We start from the raw sequence: 24,139 nt of genomic DNA on the forward strand, positions 1-24,139 counted from the left end.
AGTCCAACATTTTTTATAGTTCACCTTGTGTTAGCTGTTCTGTGTTTCCAGCTTAAGACTTTGTATGTGTGTAGGTGTGAGAGAGTTGCAGCTTTGGAAGGAGAGAGGTGTGAGTGAGATCCAGCAGACACCCAAAGTGTGAACCTCTTTTGCAGACTGTTTTCCACTGGACAGTGCTGTCTAGCAACAAATCCATGATGTAACTTTATTATGCCATTGTTTCCAAATGACCTGTGCTATGGTTACTGCTCATGCCAGGGTTACAAAACTAAACAGGCCATTTAATAAAGATGATATAAAAAAAAAATCAGGATAGGTTGTGTAAAGGAGAGCCAACCTATTTGTCCGAAATCAGAAAAAATCTCGACAATGGTGCATCTGCAAGTTCTAGCTATTATGTGATAGAGAGTTAATTAGTGGGTGGAAAGCAGCAAATCGTCAGATTGGGAGAAAAATAAATATATACTTATTGAAATAAATAAATAAATGAATACAGCTATTGACTATAGGTAAAGCAATCTTGTAATTAAAATATACCAATATTTATTTATTTATTTTAAACTGGCAGATGTAAATGGCAATATACATGTTCATTTCATACCATCACTTCATAAAATTGCTAAGTAATTTTTTTTTTCAATCACAATACAACCATAATGTTTTCTTGTCATGGATATTTGTTTAAATTTATATTTATTACATCACCCCTGATTCAAGTAAGATCCCCAAGAAGGTGTGTGACTGAAGGTGTGATTTTGTTATATTTTAAGGCCATGTGTCAATATTTGCATTCTCTTTATTTTTCTCTAGGCTTCAAATACTGCAACTCTAGCCACCATTTCTGCAGATTAACTCACTGTATCTAAAGTTGAGTAGGAGAGATATGAGATAGACAAGTAAAACCAGTGATAGCAGTGGAGCATATCCTGGGTACACTGGATGGGACTGTGTCACGGCACCATGCACACAGACAACCGCACTACCTGCTGTGCCACTGTGACTCCTCAAAGAGAACTGTTTTGGAAATTTCTTGCAGTAATTTACTAATCAGTGATGTGGTTATATCATGCTAACTTGATTAACTGATGCCCCCACAACCTCATTAAGTTCAATGAACATTGTCACGAAGTGGCTTTATAGAATTATTTAAATTCAGGGTTTACATTTGAAAATTATAATTTTACCCCAATGAGCAAGCCAGAGGCAACAGTGGAGACGAAAAAACTCACTAAGACCTATAAGGAGAAAAATAGAAATTAGGACAGTGCAATTACAAACCCTTCGACTTCCTGTGGCTCTTTCTACACTTATATGATGCAACAACAAACACAGGTTATTTGACCAGAATATGCATAGCTCAAGATTCACGTTAGTAACCATGCTCTATTGTGTCCCACTGTCTTATAGAAACATGTTAGTTTACTTCCCATGTATTCTCATTTGAATAATGAATAATATCGAGGAGAGCTGCTGCATGTTTGCTTGCATCACATTATTTTTAATAATGTTTCTCCTAATTCAAAGTTGGTATATTTCTGTATGATGGTGCATTCTTTGTGCCCTTCATTTATCATGCTTGTTCCACTTTCTATTGGATTTGGGTGGATTATTATGGTTCAACAGCTATTAAACATCATCTATATTTGCTTCCAAACTGATTATGGACCCATATTTAATGTTAATCTTGCTTTCTATGCAGAATTCTACTTGGTAGATAATGTATGCAGCAATATCATGCAAATAAAAACATGAAACATGCCAAAGCCCTGCAGTGTAATCGCAATGATTTTTATTAAGAATCACTCGTGTCTGGAGGATGTGTTGTTTCCGATAATCTAGTATAGAGTTCTATAATCTTCAACCTGTGTGTGTCTAGATTTATTGAATATTAAACACCATATCTGCTAATCTGATTGTGTGTGTGTGTGTGTTTGTGTGTGTGTGTGTATGACAGAGAGAGAGAGAGAGAGAGAGAGAGAGAGAGATGTTTCTTGAATGATTTCATACATTCATAGTATGACTGATTACAGTAATGGGAAGATCAGCAAAAAAAAGTGTGCTAAAACATTAATTATGGTGAAAAATAGATAAAAGTTTAAGCACATCTAGGGGAATACAAGAAATCTTTATCCCAATATTGAATGCGGCTTAAATTTAATGCAAATGCCATGCTATTGTACACATAGCAAACTACAGATATCCTACAATACCATTGTTGTAGTCTATGTAGTGAGCATACACAGTGATTAAAAAGCCATTTGAAATTCCACCTAATAATGATACCTGGGGGTATGGTGGCTTAGCAATTAGCAGGTTCATATTTCATACCTCCAGGGTTGGGGGTTTGATTCCCACCTCTGTCCTGTGTGTGTGTGTTGAGTTTACATGTTCTCCAATGGGTTTCCTCTTCTAGTCTAGTCAAAGTCATGCTTTGTTGGTTGATTGGCATCTCTATATTGTCCGTAGTCTGTGAATAGGTTTGTGAGTGTGTGTGTGTGTGTGTGTGTGTGTGTGTGTGTGAGTGTGTGTGTGTGTGTGTGTGTGCACGGTTGTGCCCAACAATGGGTTGATACCCCATCCAGTACCCCAAGTACTCTGGGATAGACTCCATGTTCAATGACCCTGTGTAGGATATATGCTACAGAAAATGTATGGATGGATAATGATGTCTAATTTATATTGTATATTGGTAAGAAATTTAAAATTAGAAATCATGAGATTCTAATAATCATGAGATGAAGTCAGTTTTTGGTAGAACTATCTTTAAAGATCAAATGAAGGCCGAAAATACAAATATTTTATATTTATGGTAAATTGGAGTTCAAAAATATTTTTAGTTATTTGTATTTTTTAATAATGTGTTGTATTCCATTATCTTATTCTGTTATCTTGAAAACAAGACAATGTTTCAGGAAGGAGAACTATAAACTATAAACTATAAACAGTGCACAATGGTTTAACAAAGGTAAGATGTCCCACTCCAGCTCCTAAGAACAGGATTTTTCCTCTCATGTGGAGGTTGTTTGCTGCAGGCACCTGGGTTTGGATATGGGTGCTGCTGATAGGTTTGCAGCCAGAAGTAGCCAAGGGTCAACTACTCTGTTTTTAAAGCTCTGTTATTGCTTTCTCTAGCTTTTCAACACACCTACTACCCAACCTGAAACACGCATTAGCAGTTGAAACACACATTAGTCCTGTTCCATTAGTCAACACAGTAAGTAGTGAACCTTGAAACAACCATTTTTGGATATTGTGGTGTGCTACTACTGACTCGTTTTCCCTTTATCTGCTTAATCTGCTCCACATGCTACCAGGTGATGGAAGAACTTCCAGACTGACATCTGTCAACTAGAAGGATGGACAGACTCTCCCCTGTGGGTCAGTTTTCATGACTTTTCATTTTATATCATGTTCTGGAAGGTAATGGAGACTTGCTGTGCTGTGCTGTGAAGTTGACCTGAAGTCTAATGCTTGATTAAAAAAAAAAGAAGAAGGAGAAGAAGACATGCCCAGTGGCTGAAAATAAGATCAGGTTTTCTGCAGTTATCTCCCTTACCTTCAGAGGGCAAAGGTCATCGAACAACAGAGAAAGATTCCTTTGTAATTACTAGAGCAACCACAACAAAGTTAAGAAAGCACACTATTTGTTTCCACTTATTGGCTATAGAATGGCAATGAGTGAAGCCTTCAAAGCATTGCTGACCTCGTCAAATGAAAATTAAACAGACCTGGCTTTGTGGGCAGAAATGTTCTTTTAAAAATCCCAGTGGGGGAGGTTGCATAGCACTACACATACTTTAGAAAGCCGTCTGTCAGGAAAAGCAATTTTGACAATGTCAATGACCCCACAGCATCACGAAAATTGTCACTTTGTTTGAACGGCCAGAAACAATTGTAATCATAATCCAATCATGTACCTGCTAACACACATGACCTTTCTAAATGCTTGTTTACCCAGAAGCAGAAGTTTATTCTCAACCAGCCTCATCACAGAGGCAACTTTTTTCTTTTTTTTCTCCACTCTTTAAATTGGGTTGGTTGAGTCTTTTGTAAGCATCATGAGTTTCAGGATTAATGCCATTATATCCTATCCAAGACTCCTGCTTCCAGACTGCCCATCTTCATGTTTCAGCTCCTGCTGCAGACTTTTAGTGGAGAATAATTTCCAACATGATAAATCCCACCATGCAACTCCAACATGTAATTCTAAACCTTATTATTGGGTGGCTAATGCTTGTGCAAGATGGTGAATCGCCACCCAGCCAGCGGCTATATAAGAATTAGAAATAAATATGCATTGGGACGAGATAAACATAGTGAGCGCCAAATCCACCCTGAGATGGTGTGCGAAGCAGCAATTTACAGGCAACATGGGAGAATTTGCAACAGCTTCTTTTTGGTAATTGATGGATTAAATTCAGCAGAGTTAATATAGAGCGTAATTTAGACGAAAGGCAGCTCAATAAAATTATTTGGGTGTATTTAAGGAAATGTTTTGGTCAATTCATATGGACACCTCAACATCATTTTTCTATATCAGGGCCAGCTAATATGTCTGTGCATGTGGAAATGTCTCTATTATTATTAGTCATGCACGTTTACCTTTTTTCCCTTTTATTTTCATTGTATGAAGTTGCACTTTCTTTGTCTTTCAAAAGATTTCCAAGATTTCCGTCATTTCTAACTGCATAAGCCTGGTTTCAAAAAACCGGATTTCTCTAAATATTCTGTTCATCACTGAAAAGATGTTAATTAATATTAATGCCACTAAATAATACTAATACTTATAACACTCATGTTAAATACTCATCTTCTCCATCACTTTGTCCTCTTTTTTACCCATTTGTTAAAGACTCAACGATATGAGAGACTTTTAAATTGCAAAGAGATTCCAGACATTTTTCACCATCCATTTGGCCTCTTTTCTGCAAGATCCATGTTTGGAAGTTCAGTGTGTTTTGTTTACTTATTAATTGCTTTTATCCTGCCTTGGAAGCGGTGAACCATGAGGTGCATATGACAGAACCCACTAGGAGGTTGTCTGAAGATGGCTTCTCTCCCCCTTGCTCTTCTGTTGATGTTTAAGCCTGGGGAGAAGCCATGGGGGTCTGTAACACTTGACGAATGACTACATTTATGATTTATGGCCCATTTGATGTACTTCAGTGTAACATTGCCGAACAGAATTCTCATAAATCATCATATCTTTGTGCTTTGTGAACTTTGCATATATTAGAGAAAAGTGTTTGCTAACTTGTTTTATTGCTACATGAACTGGATGCGTTTTTGTTTTCCACATGTGATGGATATGGGGATATTTTTCTCATCTCTCTTCAAGAAGTTAGTTTGATGTTTTGCACTGCTCTTCATATATGATGGCTGAATTTATTACAGCTAAGAATACATCAATTTTTAATATATATTATATACCTACTGTGTATTTCAAACTGTTTTTTTATTTCCTCTCTCTCTCTCTCTCTCTCTCTCACACACACACACACACACACACACTAACCTGCCTTTTATAATTTGTTCAGGGCTGAACAAATTATAAATTCATTAACTCACTCACTGGGCAAACAAAAGCCCAGTGTATTATTTTGGTTACCTGGAAACCTAATTGACTAAGTGGAAAAAAAAGTTAGCTAACGATAATGCAATACCATATTACTAGCTAGTTATCAGTTAAGTGTATTAATGCAGGCAAAGAGTATAAGTATAATGCGATTATTTTCTATAAAGAAGCACGTTGCATTTTCACCCTCAACAAATAGTCTGAGCTAAACAGGTGAAGCTCAATCATTGCATCACGTGAAATTACTACTCGAACCTGGCTTTCGCATGTTGTGTTTTAACTGTGAGGTGACTGTTACTTATAAACAGGAGTCTTGTATGTCTGTCAAATGTGCATGCCATTTAATCCATCAACTGAGATTGGTCTACCATCATATAGATTGCATGTTAGGTGTAAACAAACTAGCTATAAACCAAATGAAAATGTTAGTTTTGAGAAAGACAAAAAGGAGTATTGTGTTTTCTTGTCACCAGGGTAAAAAAAAAAAAACAACAATTAAGGTCTCATATGCAATCTCTGCTTGTCCGAGGCTCCCAGGATTTCTGCTCTATCCGTTAAGTTCTATAGCAGATCATCTGACCTCATCAGTCCCTGCATATTTCTCACTCTCTAACATTTAAATGTAATTTCAAAAGACACAAACATTTCACTACATTACCTGAAACACCGTGTATCGAATGTGCTTTGTTTCCCATGTTCAAACTTCCTGATCTTTCTCTAAAAGAGCATTGGCGCTTTCAGCAAAGACTCAGTCAGCACTCAGCACTCAGCACTCAGTTCTCACCTGATCGAAGGAATCCCCGGAGCCCTTGGTGTGCTCACTAACAGCCAATGATGAGTCATTGTTGTGCAGTGGCAGGTGCTTTAGCGGCATGAGCAGAAGTCTGGCTTTGGGCTTCTTCTTTTTTTACACAAAGTTTCATAGCTGCTCTGTAGCTGCCATTATCCCCCAATGTTTCTCACTCCCCCATGGGGCTCAGTTCAAGAGAATCTGCATGTGGCTGCCAAAGTTTGTCATAAAAGTTTAGGCAGTGATTTGTAAGTAGAAAGGAGATGGTGTAGTGAAAACTTCATGTCTATAGACAGCTTCTAATTAGATCTCATAATTAATTCTAATCTCCAACAGAATAGCTGTCCAGAAGTGCAAAGACAAAGACTAGCATACAATATATAGTATAGTATAGTATAGTATAGTATAGTATAGTATAGTATAGTATAGTATAGTATAGTATAGTATAGTATAGTAAGGTTCATTGGTGTTTACTAAATAATTTGGGTTGAAAGAATAAACTTGAAAAACTAATCAAGTAATAAATACTAAATTAGTGAAAATGACATTTTGTGCATATCTGTTTAGGTCCTTATTAGTAAATACATTGCTGTAAATACACAGACATTTACATGCTCTTAAAATCATGGCTGAGTAATAATTGTTAGCCATTTTTGTTGCATTTTAAAAGAAGGCCGGATCAATTTTTGGCTGTTGTGAGTATGTGATGGCAGTGCAGGGGTGTAGCTGGTTGCATTGTCGCCTCACAGCTCTAAGGTACCTGGTTTGTTCCTGAGCTCTGTGTGGAGTTTCATGTCTTTTGGCCATTTTTTTGTGTGTGGGTTTCTTCTGTGTTCTCCAGTTTCCTCCCACCTCATAAAAACATGGCAGTGGATGGCATGACTAATGTATGAGTGAATGAGTGTCTATAGAGCCTGCTTTCTGGAAACTATCAGTAAAGGATTGGGAGACGTTTATTCATTGATTTTCAGTAAACACTTTATGCCAGTTCATCTCAGTGCGCAGAGCACACACATTCATTCAAACATTTGTTAGTGGGGTACACTGTTCTGATCAAATGTACCAAAATTATAGCTGACAGTCTTAAACAAAGTGTTTTACTAATCTGAATAAGATTTTATCATACCACAAAGGTGCTTAGAGCTATGTTTACCAAGCTTCTAACTAGAAATGTATGCTGCTTATGACATGGTTTCAGCCAACAGCTGCAATATGCAGCAAATCAAAGTCTGGACTCTGAACAATTAAAGCAGGTGTTTTGGATTTGTTTTGGAACTGAACTCTGTAGGAGGGAAGCGCTCCAGATATCTGTGTGGCATTGATGGCTAAAGCTGCACAGATGGTATTTATAGTATTTATAATATTCGCTAGATATGATGGATCATGTAGGAAATGGTGTGTGTTGGTAGTATTGCAGTGATACAAGCACAACCCTAGTCAAACCCTTAGGGCGTAATAATTAGAGCAAGAGAATGTCTTTGTATCTCTCTCTCTCTCTTCCACTGTCTGCCTGTCTCTCTCTCTCTCTCTCTCTCTCTCTCTGCTCTTTCCCTACCTGTGGGCTGCTGGTGATGCTGTCAGCTTGAGGCTTCCAATTGAGTTCTCATTGCTTCTTGATTTTACAGCACTACACCCTCGGATTATTATCCAGCTCTCTACACCTCCGCCCCCGTTCTCAAGTTCCCTTTTTGTTATTTTAGAAAGTAAGCACTTACTCCGTATTAAGATGTGAAATGTGTTTTGATAGTAGCGTTGAAAATAGACTGGAAGCAACACTATCACCTCCATCCCTCTGGCACTGTACCCTGCAATCTTCTAGCCTGATATTGTTTTAGGCTAAAATAAGCTGTAAGTCATTTTATTAAGTGTGTGTGTGCATGTATGTGGATGCCCTAATATAATTGTGTATTCTGGATGAAGTACACATACTGACAGAGGTACACACTGTGTGCTTCTCTATGCCCTGGCATTAACAGGTCTGATGACACTTTGGCTGCCTGTGAGCTCTTTTTCTTTCAATACTCAGGCTTCCCTGTGGATACTTACATAAACATGGATCACACGGATGATTGCACATCTTCTTCTTATACTGGTGTCCTGTGGCATTATAGGCACATGCTGTGAAAAAAGGTGCAGGTCTTGGTACAGTTTATGGTGTTTGGAGTAAAGTAAAGAGTTTGGCTGCATTTGCAAATGTGTCACAAGTTACAGGGAATACACACAGATTTGGTTAAAGACAGGGCAAAGCTACAGAGGGATGCAGGTATCACCTGACAAAATCTCTGTTACTCTTTATGTTCAAGCAATTTGTCCATTTGTATGTGTAACAATTTTCTGTAAATTCCAAGAGAAAGAATATATGAATTTGACACTCAGTATTTTGACAGTTTGATTTTTTTTTACTACCAACAAAGCAGCGGGTCAATTTCATTGTTTCAGTTGTTCTGAGTATCTTCTTTAATCATGGTCAAGGTCATCTTGTAGTGACCTTGAAAAGAAAAGAAAACTTCTAGATTTTGTTACGGCTATCTATTCTGCCAGTGATGATGATCCACAAAGGTCACTGGGGCACCTCAGCTGCAGTTAAGCTGATTCACTGTTAAGGCAGTAATGATCTTTCTGACATGAGGAAGTCAGTAAGGGTCACAGTCACAGTGTAGGACCTCTGGCGTAATGTACTTCTCTGAAGCGAGTGGTCACTACCAACCACATTCAGCGTTATCAAATCTAATTAGTCAGCTAATAAAAGTAGAGAGGCAATCAATGGCAGCCTATGGCTATTCAATTTTGCAAAGCCTAACACACACACACACACAACATTCTACAGGGAAATAATTGTGCCATAATATGGTGTGGAAGAGGGGACCTATAGTTCTCTAAATAGCCTGCCTGAGTGAGGGTGAGAGTGGGCCAGGTAAGGCTGTGATTATTAGGATGTCAGGGCTGATGGTAGCCTAGTTGTTGGAGATATTTGCTGTGTGTGTGTGTGTGTGTGTGTGTGAAAGAGAGAGAAAGAGAGAGAGAGAGAGAGAGAGAGAGAGAGAGAGAGAGAAAGACAGAGAGGCAAGAGCTGGGAAGAGGAGAGCAAATAATTGCAGCTGACAGTCCAGTCTGCCACACGGCTAATTTGGCGCTCAGGATACAGCACAAGCAGAGCAGCTTCCATTCTCTCTCTCTCTCTCTTTCTCTCTCTCTCTCTCTCTCTGTCTCACACATACACGCACAAAACATGATATCATGATTTGATATTAGTGCTAACCCAATGGTAACAGACAGCCTGTCATTTTAACTCCTTTACATTTACTTTAAATCCATCAGTCGTGGAGGAAATTATACGATTGTCCATTTACTGTCTTAAAGAATTTGAAAAGTCACTTTCATGTTTCTTTTTTTTTTTTTTAAATAAATATATTATGTGAATATATATAAATGCATACATGAAGGCCTGGGGATATGTCTATCTAGGTTTTTCTTTGCGCTTCACTGTAAGTTTGGGGATGCCCACTGGCTCGTGTGCATTGGTGTACAGATGACATTAGCAGCCCCATATTACCCACAACCACTTGACATTTTAATCGACATTTCCCTCAGTGCTCTTGTATTAAAGGCCACGACATTTCATTTCATTTTCACATTGCACTGATTAAAACAGGACAGTATGCCCCGAAAAGCATGAAGGACACCATTACTGATGCATCTCTGTTTAAAGCCAGTCAGAAATTTGATAATCTGTTATATTAAATAAAATAGAGAGTAATATATAGGTTTAGAGTAAACTTTTTATTAATTTATAAAAATCACTTCATTTTCTGATACAAATTAAACTAATGCACAATTAGGATTATTTTTGCAATAGTGTATACATACAGTAAAAAAGAAGTTTGTCTATTGACTTTAGGCAGATCAGGACTCATCATGTTGACAGTGAGGCGTATATCTGAACCATTGGTCTCGCTCATGCTTATAACACCTGAGGGTACTTCAGGTAGGACCCAGCTGTGATGCCAGCCCTATCCTCAGGCCAGAGCCCACCTGCCAACCTTGATCTCTCGCTCTCACTGGCTCTCAGCCCTGGAGCAAGGCGAGCCTGGCATCAGCACCATACCCTCCCATAACCATCACTTGCTCTCATCACGCCTGATCCAGCATCACACCATATGACACTCTTTTGTCTACTTAGAATTCATTTACTCAGGTTCGAGCATGCCCCGGAGTATTAAGTTGATGCCAAAGGATAAAGCTGGATTGGAGGGATTTAAGGGATTGTAATAATGTGTAATCATTCATACGGAGAGCAAAAGATCTTTCTATTGGCTATGTGTGAGATAGCACATGGGATATTCTGTCTACTGGAGGTTCCCAATGACCTCCATTTAGTTCTGAGTGTAAACTTACACATTGTCCAATGATATAGGTCTCTTTCCTAATATCAGAGCTACCATTATTCTACCAAGTTGTACATTCAGCTAAACGTAACATGGTAACCTAATTAAAGGTACTTCTGTTTGATGATCGCCAGGAAGTGAAAATAAGAGAGGTGAATAGGTTAATCATAGCCTGGTGGGATCCTGTGAGTTTCGTGAAATGGATATGTTCAATTCTTTAATGAGTTCAGTTTTACTCAAAGTTATCTGTGTCAATAAAAATATGCTAGCTACATGTAAGCGACAGGATTGACGATAAAGACATGACACATTTGCAATTACCTCATCTTCAACCTCGATATCCAGAATTGTTTTAAGGTGATGATTGACACATTTACTGTCCCACTTATGAATTGTGTAATTTCATTGCCTTTTCACATGTCACATTTCTCTTTTGTTTAGAACAAAAGATAAAAAAGAAAAAAAAGAAAGCATATGGTCTATAGTATGTGTCTGTAGGCTACTGCGAAACATATTAAATGAAGGAAATGATTATTAGATTATTAGAAGGTGAGTGTCAATTGCCTAAATCCATTGTACACAGTCATTTGCATCTGTAGAGCTGAGAGCTGGTGCGGCTGTAAATGAAGCAAATTGGTCTATTCCGATGCAGGTTGGGTTTTGGTGCGGGTAGAGCAGCCGTGGAAAGATAAAGGAAAAAAATGAGAGGAGGCAGCCAAGTACAGAGCCCTTAAATTGGGAATCTATTATGGATCCCTGTACGTCTGTGCCTTCTCTCTTGCCCATAAACACACCGAAATGTGTTCAGGCGCCAGGATCCTTTATAAGTCTCCCTTCTCCACGAGTAATGTGCTTTGAATGGCTGCTAAAATGGGGCTGGGAGAATTTCATTCCCCACGCTCTCTCTGGGCGCGTCACCTTTGGCCCGACCATGATATGAGTCCTCTAGCTTTTTTTTTTCCCTTCTCCTCTGGTGTGCTGATAGGAAGCTGAAATAAGCCTGAACCATTGGGGAGAGATGGAGGGAAGCTTATTTACAAACCCCAAGCAAGGCAGGTGCACAGTCTAAAACCCAAAGTAGCCAATCAGTTTAAACATCAGTCACTGAATTCCCTGTGGTGCAGAAAGAAGTGATTGTGAATGCTGCAAGTGTAGCAATGGATAATTCAGGACCCTTTTGTGTCTGCTGCTGGACTTTGGTCTTTTACAGGTACGTTTATACCAAAAGAAGAAGAATGAGTTTTACAGCATACTGATAATTCTCTGATTAAAACAAAATGAAATCATCTAAATTTGCTTAACATTTCAATTAATCCTCTAATAATGAGAATAGATTTTTTTTATTACCAAACATTAGCTGTAAACGCCATGATCAAATTATTTTCTATTCTACACAAATCTGCATGAATCTGCACAAATTTGCTATATTTACAGAATGGAGTGCAAAATGCTGACATTTTGCATGCATCCTAAATGAAGTCATCTAGATTCCAGTGTCAGTCCCGTCTCTCCACACCCACACACACAGTTTAAGTGAATGAATAATGAGCTACACACCCTCAAGGCATGAATCCTATGGATATGTGAAATACATATGTGATTACATATTGTGTTCAGGGCACATGCTGAAAGCTAAGACATGTGTAAATGTAATCTGTACGATGTATACATATGCAGAAGAGCTTGTGTAAGACTGCAAGTGTCGGAAAGTGATTTATGGGTACGTTTATGATTGTTTGACCCTTTTAGCTTGTACAATTGCAAAATGTAAAACCTGAGATAGTACTTTGCATGGATGATTTTTTTTTTAAATATATATATATATATATATATATATATATATATATATATATATATTCAGTATTTAGGATTTGTTCTGCATTAAATGTATAAATTTCCACCAACATAATAGCTATTAAGTATGTGACCTCAACTCAGTGCTCCACAGATCCAAAGTAGAGCAATAGGACTGTGCATTATTTAAGAAGACATTATATTGTGTGTATATATACTCAGTGCATTTCTTGATAACATCTATTAGATAAGCTGTAATGAAACACAAAATGTGCCCTAATGACACAGGCACTATGCAGTATTGAACACGATTTAGAGTAGCATTATGGTGGCTACGAGCCTCTCCATCTTGTGTACGTTAGCAGTAAACCTGTTCATTATAAGAAAACTGGCCTCGATGTCTAGATCTGTAATGGCCAGTGCTCTGACCTCGTCCCTTGGGGGCGCTGATTGTTTCATGCGGAAAATCCCTTTGATTGGATCGCTAGCAGTGGTTTTATACACCTTCAAACACATACACACACACAGTGCTCTGTCTACTGGTGAGGCAGTTATAGGATGTCGGTGTGTTTGTTTATTGCCGTTTCTTACTGTTTCACTTGATTCAGGTCAGAGAGAGAGACAGAGAGAGAGAGAGAGACAGAGAGAGAGAGAGAGAGAGAGAGAAAATGCACACCTCGGGTGAGGGTATCAGACAGGGTGTTGAAAGTTAATGGAGCGCTCCTTCCCAAACATGCTTTCCTTAGGGGGCCTCTCTCTCTCTTCACCTCCCACCACTAGGTCCCCCCTTTTATTTTCCTTGGACTAGGCCACTTTCTAGGGTTTCATCAGCTCCACTGATTACTTTGCTTAATGCTTGATTCTGGAAATAGATGCAACCCAACCGAGGAATTCTTGAGCTGAGTCTGGGCAGTAGATGATTTTGTGTCTGTGTGAGAAACTGTAAGCAAGAGCTCCTCTGTAGTGTGTGTGTGTGTGTGTGTGTGTGTGAGTGGCCTCTTTAGGGGGTCCATTGGGCCATGGCCCCCAATAATCCCTCCTCTCAATTGTTGACCTCGTCCTGCTGAAGAGGGGGGAAAGATATACCTCTCCCACTCACACTCTCCATGGATGGCGTAAATCCCAGAGGGTGTGTGTATGTGTGTGAGTTTGTGTGTGTGTGTGTGTGAGAGAGAGAGAGAGAGAGAGAGAGAGAGTTAACTAAAAAAAGGATTGCATGTGTGTGGTACTTTTATGTTTCTGTTCACCTGACTGTCCTTCTTGGTGCATACAGTTAAAGTACATAAACACACACACCCACATTCACACACACCATTTAGTAGTGCAGGAGTGTATGCCGGCCCATTTGAAAGTGAATGTGTGGTGACTTGCATGGCCCCCTGTCCTCTCCTTGTCACCTCCCCCTCTCTTCTGCTTCCCATCTCTCCATGCTGCTCCCTTATTGGAGCTGATGGGTTTATAGAGACTTTCACACTTTGGAAAATGGGGGGAGGGGCACCAGCAATTTCATTTAGTTTCCCTTCCTCTACTTTTCCCTCTGCCTCTCTCTCTTTCTTTTTCCATCTTGCTATCTTCTTTCATCGCGTAGGTAGATTAAAGCACTTTCATAGGATCACTAACGACAAAATGAAGCCGACTGATGATGAAAACTCAATCAGAGGAAGAAATCGAAAGAAATTAAAAGTTTCATTCATCAAAATTCCATGGATTTTTAATTTCAAACTTCACTAAATAACTAAATAGATTCATCAAACTTTCTGCTCATTCATCATGGTGAACTTTGAACTGTTATTCATCACAAAAAACAATGCCAAAGTGGAAGAAGAGAGAAAGAACAAGGAGTTGAAAGAGGAAGAAAGAAAAAGAGCTCAGGAAAGACAAAAAATGTGAACGAGTGTTATTTTTTCTTTACATTGTAACAGGAAGCAGAGAGCTGGTGTTTGTCAGGGGTAGAGTGATAAATGAAAACGAAGCTAAATGAAGGGAGTGAGACTCTAAATGGACCATAGCAGAAAGCAGTGTCCCACTGTGAGGTCTGCTCTCACGCAGCACCTCAGCCTCTCATCACACACAAAACAGGGGTAAGATGGGGCTTTAGGTCATTATAACAGGTGGGCAAGTTTCCCAGCACAAACATGTAGAGGGTGGCATTCACTGAGCCCTGGGGCATCAGCTGTTATACCAGAAGGGTCACTCGGTGTAAAAGTCGTAATTGAATTTGGCCACAATTTGGTAGATTTTTATTTCAGAGTGCAGCCTTGCCCTGGAGAGGTAGTATCTTTCCCCTTGTTAGTGTTGAGTAGTGAGAAGTCTCTGAGTCCCAAAATTAGTTGGCGGCTGGGAATCGTGATGTGAGTGCATACACACACACATATGTAGAGGGGAAAGAGAGAGAGAGAAACAGAGAGAGAGAGAGAGAGAGCGAGAGAGAGAGTTAACAACATATTGCTAGCAATGGTCACAAAGCCAGACCAGAATCATATAATCCTCTCTTCTGCTGTCTCTTTATATTCAGAGGGTGGGTTGACGAAAGTAGGAGTGTTCTTTTATTCATATAGATACCCAGCAGAAAGGCAGAGGAATATGGAAAGGAAAAAAGAAAGCAAGTTTAAAAAGCCTAGGACACAAAAGGAGTGAAGGTGGAGCAAGCATTGTGTTATGAACCGAATGCACACTACATAATTTCTCAGTCACCGACTCATTCTGGCTCTCTGTGGCTTCTAACTCAAAACAAACCCCACCCTTTGCCAAATTCTGGCTACACGCTCACATGGTGTCTGCTCGTGTATGTGAATGGTTCAGCAACGCAATTTTCTCAGTCTGCAAACAATTACTGACGCTCTGATATTTTCAAGCACAGTCTCGCAGTGACTAGTATCAAGAACAGCCAATAAGAATCCTGAAAGGAAAACAAAATTTGTCTGCTGTAATGCGCAGCAGATCTCTGAATCCAGTTTATCCGGTTAAGTAGCAAGGTGAAGAAAAAAATACCAAGCGTTTGCTAGCAAGCATTGATTCCTGCTAGCATAACTTTATGCTTTAACAGCTTCATGCTATTGTCATTATTCATCATAATGTCTTGTACTGCACAACCTAAACTAATAATCACCTGTGGATCATTATAAATCAACAGTAATGTTTATTACAAGGCAATGACAAAGGCCAACTAGTGCCAGGACAGACTAACAGCATCTGAAGGATGAATGTGTATCAGTTTATTGGGTCACAGCTTTAAGTTCTGCCTCCAGTGTTCATGTTGAACAGCTGTTGATGGAGTTTCTCCAAAATCAGTTCTGCTGCACATATCCAGAAGTACAGGGATATTAAGAGTAAAGAGCTTGTCATGCTTCATCAAAACTGCTTCTGAGAGCCAAACAAAACTAACTTTGGAAAGTCCTGAGGTTTAGTAGAAACAACTCTGTTGCACTGGGGGAAAAAAAACAGCCCCAACCAGCCAACTTGCTAAACCATTTTAATGACTGAGTAGCAGAGATAAACACTGCATTGCTTCATTTTCTACGTTCAGCCATCTGTTCAAAAATCATATGAAGTTCATTAAGAAAATGAAACGATGTACCACTTCTCAGCTGCTAATATAGTATAACGTTTTGATTTAAAAGGAACACTTTCACCTTGAAACAGAAAGCGAAGTTAAACTATTTTATTCACTACAATCAACACTTTCTGTGATAAGCTTGTTTGAGGAGAAGGTGTGAGACATGTTAGTTGTGGGTCAGCCTCATTTAACAATGCAATCAAATCCCTACATTGGAAACAGAAAGTGCAGTCACTTATAATATAATTTAATATAACATAATTGCCTAACTCAGAACATTGCATTATTTTAAAAAGAAAATAGACACAGTATGACATCACACTGTTATATAATCTTTCATGTTAAGCAAAAAAATATGCTGGTTTTGACAATGGCATACTGGCTCATATCTGTGTGTGTGTGTGTGTGTGTGTCTGGGTGTGTGTGTGTGTAGACACCCAGGTGTTGAGCCAGGCCAGAGACATGCCCTAGCACAATGTCAGACGCTTCACAGTTCCCATGCTATTTCACATGTTTGTAGTGAAATTAAGAGCTCATGACCAAAATACCACACACGAGTGTACACACCATCAGAAAAAAACTAACTCTGAATAAGGCTTGCTGCTATGAATAAAATGTATTGACAGCATAGAACATCAGTGTATTTGTTTGGGGTTGTTCCAGTGACTTTATTTGCAATGTTGTTCTATAGAATATTACAGCTAGCTATTTTGCTTTTTAAACAATTATCCATTCAAATACATGTAGTTAAGTTCCATATACAAAATATACTATCTCTTCTTTGACAACTAATGACTGCTGCTGCTTAATTTAATAATAAAAAAATTTTGATCATTCATTGCCTTAGTATTATGAGGATAAATCTCTATTTCATATCTTAAACCATACTAAAGTATTGAAAAGAAAGAGGAGGAAAATATTTGAATGTATGTTTATTGGCTTTGTGTATTCCAGGATGCGTGTATTGACCTGTGGCCGTGAAGTGGCCTGCTTGACACGTGGCATCATATCAGAAGAATGTTGTATAAAGAAGGATTTGCTACAGAAGTCCAGGAAGTTCACATCAAGCAGAACCAGAATATTTGGGATTAGTCTGTGCACAACCTGCATTAGGATACACAGAGGAACACAAATATCTGAGGTCATACACAGTGTCTATAAAATGCTGGCATCTTTCTCCTGTAAATCACCCCCTGGTGACAACTGGGCATTTTCATGAGCTTCACAACACAGCTGCCTGTGGCACTCTAGCATTGTGGGATAAGATATGGCATTGTGTGAGCGCCTGTGCGTCCCAGCCATGTCAGCCTTTATCCCTTCTTTCAATCCTTCTGTGCCACACTGTATATCTCAAAATCCCTTCTTCAATTGACCCAAATCTCTTAGTACCAGTGCTACCAAATAACATCTTAATTAGGCCTCTGTCATGGCAGGAAGCACTAAGCTCAGGAAGAGTATATGGCTTGCTCTACAGGTGCCTGCTAGCCTAAACCCAACTAAATGAGCATCAGTGCACCAGGGCTTTGGCCCCTTCGCACCTCTATTTCCATTCTCTGAGATTTGTCCCAGTCAAGCCCTTAACCCTTCACCCATCATCACAGAGTGTCGGTCAGATGCTAATGCTGTAAGGCCTATGATATTAAAGAACCTACATGACTGATGACCTCCGTCATTGTTTCCTGTTTTCTGTGATAAGTTACACTCATACACACCACAAAGGCCTCAGCTGTCAAATTATATTCTGCTTCTGTGTGTAAGAAAATAACTTACAATACGAAGTGTATATTTGTAATCTAAATAGAAAACTAAAAGCAAAATTGTTGTGTAAAAATAACAGGGGCCAAAGTGTCAATATTAATAGTGTACTACCTACCAGAATCCGTAGCTATAAAGGGCTTCACAACTATTAATGTTTTACCAGTCAACCAGTAATTTAAAATAGTCATCTTTTCCATGGTTACAGAAAAAGCTGATTCAGGACATGACTATTTTTAGACTGGCAATGTGAAGTTAATTAAACAATGGCAAAGAATGTGTTCAACTGCACTTCAATTAACAGCTCTACTGCAGCAAAAACGGCTTTTTTTCCTTCAGTGTTTTTTAGGCAACTCATTAAAAATTAAAAAAACAACCTATAAAAGTGCACAAAAAGTTGCATTTTTACATTTGATGAATAAAAAATCTATCAATCATATAACACAACAGCACACTGATTCTGCACCGTGTGGATGACCGTACACTCCTCCTTAAAGCTCAGAAGCTGCTCTTCCATGGGTGGAGGATGCTATGTCTACCACACTCTATGTCTATGTCTATATTTAGCACTAAACAAGCTGAGTGGAATTGGAATTAATTCACTATGCTGTAGTGCAAGGATAATTCAATCATGTTTAGCTCTACTGAACAAAAAAAAAATAACTGCAAAGAATTGAACAACGCATGTCTCAACACGTTCATGCACATGCTTTTAATAGTAATAATAGTAATCTAGGAGTAATATTATATATTTTAGCTTTAGTGTGTACATTTTTGACAAACTAAACGGTGCTATAGTTTGCACTTTCAGACACAAACTGTAAATCTGTTTGAACAGTACAAACTGATACTGGAATGCTTTTCTTTTTCTCTTAACCTTCAGTGCAGAATCAACAGGGGCTCTGGAATGGGATGGCATGAGGTCCAGGAACAGGAAATGGTCGACCATCAACTTCTAGAACTGTTCTCTAAGATCAGTTCCATTACATATGTCTATTTAAAAGTGCATCAGTATTAATAGTGAACTAACCAATCAGACTTCAGATCCGTTCCAACAACATTACTGCTCTAATGTAATGGAGCTTTGAATGGCAACACAATACATAATGATAGGGGAAACAAGATGGGGGTATAAAAGAGAGGGAGAGAGAGAGGGAGAGAGAGGACCACAATGGTTCAAGAAGGCACTTGGTGCATGAAGGAACACCTACACGCCCAGCTGATTCAAGCTCTCTCCTCAACCCAGTAGGGGGTGGCTTTTAGAAAGCACATGGCCACAGACGCTGTTGGCAAACAGGCTTAATAGTCACTCAAGGGGCTGTAAAGGGCCTGACTTAGTTGGCCTCCCATGGGCTCTGGAGTGAAGAAGCTGAGAGTGGAAGGGAGATTCGTGAGATTCATGCTGAAGACAATTCGAAGAGTGGGAAATTTTGCTCTGTGAATAAGCCTGTAACAGATTTCACACTGCCCTATATGCACAAGTACATAACTGTTTATTATATTATATACATGGCATACATGTAGAGATGTTTAAAAGTGTAACATGTATGTGAAAACAATGTCTTGAAATGTAACATGCACAGCAAATGTGTGTGTGTGTGTGTTTGTGTGTGAGAGAGAGAGAGAGAGAGAGAGAGAGAGAGAGAGAAGCCTCTAATGCATGAGGCTTTGCTTAGGTTCCGGCCCACTTTATACAACATTGCTCACTTTTGTCTGAACATCATGTGCTCAGAGGTAGTGGGTGATGTGTGAGGCACTGCTCACAAGCCGTAGGTGTAAGATGATCCTTTAAATGAAGCAACTCAAACCTCGGCCTAGAGGAGCTAAGCTTACATACTTATGTCACAAGCTTGGTATCTAAATAAGTTTGTGCACATATGTGTGCATGTGAAGGACCAAAACAAGTATGCTAGTATCTCTTTCTAAAAGCATAAAACACTTTCTAATGTAATCATTTTAGATAAAGATATCATTTTACATAAAAATACAAACATACATATTCAGCTGTCTCAGGTTTTCTGTGTATATGTTATGTAGTTTATATCTGAGAATGTACTTTTATCTCTGTATTCTCATCTCCTGTCCACATGAAATGGCACTGTGTACATTATCAAACACAATATGGCTTCATCATATTACTAAATGTATCAGCTATTAAGGTTCACTCGCATGATTCGCTTTTATTAGGACATAACAAATGTTTGCTAGAAGATTTGCATTAATAATATGTTTTAAAAGCTTTATTACAGGCTGTTATTAAACCATGATGCATCCAAACAAAGAGATAAGTGCAGTCACATTCTGTACTATAAAAGGCCAGTTCACTGCCCCCCAAGGCGCTGAGATATAGTCCTATAGCAAATGCCATCAGCAAGCATGCTCTTTACCGATGAGTAGATATTGGATGCTATGAGTGTTGTGTGGTGCTTGACCCCCTGGTGTTGAGAAGTGTTGGCTGTAATAGGTAGCTTAGCGTTAAATGTCATATGGAGGTCTCAAGTGCAGGAGAGGAGGGGCGGCCTAGAAAGGTCACCCAAGCTTTAACATCAATAGTCCTTGTTTACGATACTACAGCAGGCACTGAATGAATGCTCCAGGCTCCAAATGACATATGCTTTTCCTACAACTTTCCTGTACTACTAAATGAGTGGGCAAATTACATGCAATATGTAGGCGTTAAATCAGTAGATCTGGCTTAAACATATATAATGAAGTAGAAAGGGGGTGCATGTATATCAAAGGCCAACGCACAATGCTTATTTGTGAGACCTTTGGATATGCGTACATTTTATGGAAGGAGAATGTGCAAATGAAGAACTGGAGAGAAATATTGAGCAAAGAAGGAATTGATTAAAGTGCAAGTTACATTATCTCACTTCTAACCCACAAAGAAAAAGGATAAAGAAGGATTGAATTTTACAGTAACCCTTCTCTCTCTATCTTACTCCCAAAAAACTTCCTGCATTTGTGGGATTTATTATGTGATCCTACTGTCCAATCAGTATACAGAAAAGGTAAGAAAGTAGACCATTAGGTAACATGTTAGGATGTTTGTGCTGCTGTTTGTGCTCTTTAAATATAGAAATAATGGAATTGACAGCTACACCAGATATGGATAAGAGATATTAAATGGATTCACATTTGGTGCATCATACAGAAGAGTTAATGACGGAGGAGGGCATCCTGTTTTCTGCAGTGCTGCTACAGTGGTGATGGTGGGACTTGGTGATGGCACAGTGGCAGATGTGTTATTTCAGGGCTGCTGTATTATGGCTGGCCTAGAGTTGGCTCTTTAACCATTTGGAATGTACCACATTGCTGGGGTTAATAATAGTGCATGAGGTCCAGGTTTAGAGTGTGTGTGTGTGTGTGTGTGTGTGTAGAGGTTTGGTATGACTATGGCTGATAGTGGGCTGTTTGCTGCTCATCATTATCCACCCACCCTTAGCTCTCTAACCCCAATTACTGTTTACCCTGCTGAAACATTAGCCATTAGCCATTATTGCTCTCCCTCACAAATCTATTTCTCCCAATCCCTAATAAGCAAATATTATTCTTAAAATCCTGGTAATATTAGTAAATATTTCAGTTCAGAATTAATTACTTACTCCCTCTCTAGTTCCAGAAGTCACGTAGCGCATTCTGTGGCAGTACAACAACAAGCCAACATCCCTGTATGATTATTAGGGAGATGTTTGCATGTAGACTGTGTAAATGTACAGTGTGAGTAGATCCATGTGCCCTGTATTCATTGACCCTGTTCTTTCAGTGTGTGTGTGTGTGTGTGTGTTTGATGTTTGTCTCAGATAGCTGATGACTATCAGCACTCGTTAAGAAGATTAGTGAGCTCATTTGCATGCATGAGCTCATTTGCATGTGTTCGTTATCTCATTAGATTGATATCGGGGAGAAAAGGGCTTGACCATAGTGCCTACACACTCCTCTCCCACTGCAGGTGTGCAAGTGTTTAATGTTGTTTAATGTGATTTCCTTACTAGTTTTGGAGATTAAAATGCCATTTTGAATATTTCAGATCTCAAAAGGCAATTGAATTGTTTACTGTTGTGGAACATAGAGGTAAAATTACAGCTTTTGCTCGTAGTTTAAACAATAGCTGAAAATCGATATGTTAATCATATTGATTTTATAATACAACATTTTGTAATCTGAATCTTCTAATTAGAACTAATGGTGGTCCGGGTGGCTTTCTGTCATTTCTATAAGGTTGCTTTCACACATAATGTACAGGCATGTGTATTATAAGCATTTTTTGTTGAAATAAATCTTTTTTTTTATGCAACTACTACTGGTGATTGCAGATACATGTACAGAAAGATGTAAAGATTTTTTATCCTCTAAGATATTTTTAGAATTCTGCAGTGTATTAGCTGACTCATGTCAGAGTACATTCTGTGCGAAATTCAGTTCTTCAAATAGACAGTGTTCATGCATTTGTCTCTCAGTGCAACGTTCTAAGGTACATTTTTGTTTAATGCAAAAATATCCTTGTGAAGCCAGAAGTACACTGAGTCGCCCCTTCACATAAATTGTACATTACAATAAATCAAATGTCACATGACTGCAATCTGTGCTAATATACAGGCAGGCCAGCGCTTCTAGGGGTTGTAGCTTGTGCCAAATGGATGTCATCCCAGTTTTTTCCATGTACAACCTTTAAATTCTATAATGAATGGTGTAAAACTCAGCAGTCCAGATATCAGTGAAGAAGATGGTGAAAATCATGTCATGCAAGTAGCCAGAGCTAACATATATGATGGTTTATAGGGCAGCACCTTAAAATGATCTTTAACTGAACTTTGTTTTGAGCTGAAGACCATGTTGGATGCCAATACTTTTAGAAATGGTCAAGAAAAGCAGTAAATGAAATGAAAGGTCTACTCGTGGCACAGCAGCAGCCATCCAATTTGCAGGATGTGTGCAATGCAATCATTTCCACATGGTACAACATTCCTGCACCAGCATCCTACATCTTGTAGAATCAATGCCGGCGAGAATTCCTGCTGTTCTCAAGGCCAGAGGAGGAACAGCATGCAACTAGAGAGCTGTAGCTAATAAACTGGCAACTCTGTGTAACATGGTAATAACCAGTTGGCCCTTTTTTTGTCTGTTGTTGTTCTCTGACCTGTGTCATCTTGTGTGCATGCTTTTATTTACTGTCAGGACAATGTTAGTAAGGTCAGGACATTGCTTTATGAGATCTGTCAGTACAGCCAAAGCTATGTGCAAACCAGTGCAGCCAGCTTATTTATTAGCTTCAAGTCAAACCCATTTGAGGTGCACCACTTTAAGCTTTCCTTCCTCTCTGACTGCTATTATACCTGACAATCAATCAAACTTCAGCTGATTTATATTTTTAGGTTAGAAATAAATCTGCAAAATCTTTGAAAAATTCAATTGATATTTGATTTGTACCACACTTTTAACAATAGACCTATTTACAAGAATATAAGAATTCAGAATGGAAATATGAATTTATCTCTAATGATCAAGCCAAAGGTGACAGTGGCAAAGAAAAACTCCCAGAGACGATACGAGGACAAAACCTTGAGTGTACTCAGTGTTTTTACAATTGTAGAGCTTGTGGGTGAATAGGATGATTTTATGTCTAAGCTCAGGTCTGTGCATGAATTACACTGTAGATGTAGCTGGCTAATATACTTTACGATAAGTAACCAAATGCTGGACTAAAGAAGATGATATGGAAAGCTAGTTTTACTCTCCTATTACATTAGACATGTTTCCACACCACATCTCTTTTACAGGTGACAAAGACAGAATAAATAAGAAAATAATAAATAAGTAAATAAATTGAAATTTCAGAATATGGTGCATTGGTAATGTTTGTCACATTAAAAACCAAATTTTAATGTTTCATGTTTAACATCTCACATGAACAAAAGATTATAACAAACACCTACTGTGTTGTTTTCGATCAGCTGTAAAGGCAGAGGCAGGATAAACGTGTAAGAGGGGAAAAAATGCTAGAAGCACAGACAGAAAGGTTTGTAAGACAAATCTTTTTTTTTTTGGTTCCCCTTTGGGTCAGTTCTTGTTTTGCAGTGTGTGTGTGTGTGTGTGTGTGTACACGGGTGTGATAGTGCATGGTGTCCTGAACAGCACCTGGATCTTCTCTTCGGTACCGCTGTGAAAATCCACCTAGGCAAGGTGAAAGATAGTGCGTGTGTGTGTGAGTGTGTATACATGGTGTCCTAATCGGCACCTGATTCTTCTCTTCGGTACCGTTGTGAAACTCCAACAAGGCA

At 38.8% G+C, this 24,139-nt stretch overlaps 1 long non-coding RNA gene across 1 annotated transcript in view; it reads left to right on the top strand.

Annotated features, from left to right (window-relative positions):
• The window catches only part of LOC131343602 (uncharacterized), a 66,180-nt gene extending 48,436 nt beyond the window's left edge, over positions 1 to 17,744 (top strand). The window contains exons 2-4 of the long non-coding RNA XR_009203155.1: positions 3,133 to 3,214; positions 3,315 to 3,378; positions 17,055 to 17,744. This is a non-coding gene — a long non-coding RNA (uncharacterized LOC131343602). The remainder of the gene's footprint in view (positions 1 to 3,132; positions 3,215 to 3,314; positions 3,379 to 17,054) is intronic.
• Positions 17,745 to 24,139: the final 6,395 nt, after the last annotated feature.

This window comes from Hemibagrus wyckioides, linkage group LG22 (assembly GCF_019097595.1).
Source record: "Hemibagrus wyckioides isolate EC202008001 linkage group LG22, SWU_Hwy_1.0, whole genome shotgun sequence".
In the NCBI taxonomy this organism is placed as follows: domain Eukaryota; kingdom Metazoa; phylum Chordata; class Actinopteri; order Siluriformes; family Bagridae; genus Hemibagrus; species Hemibagrus wyckioides.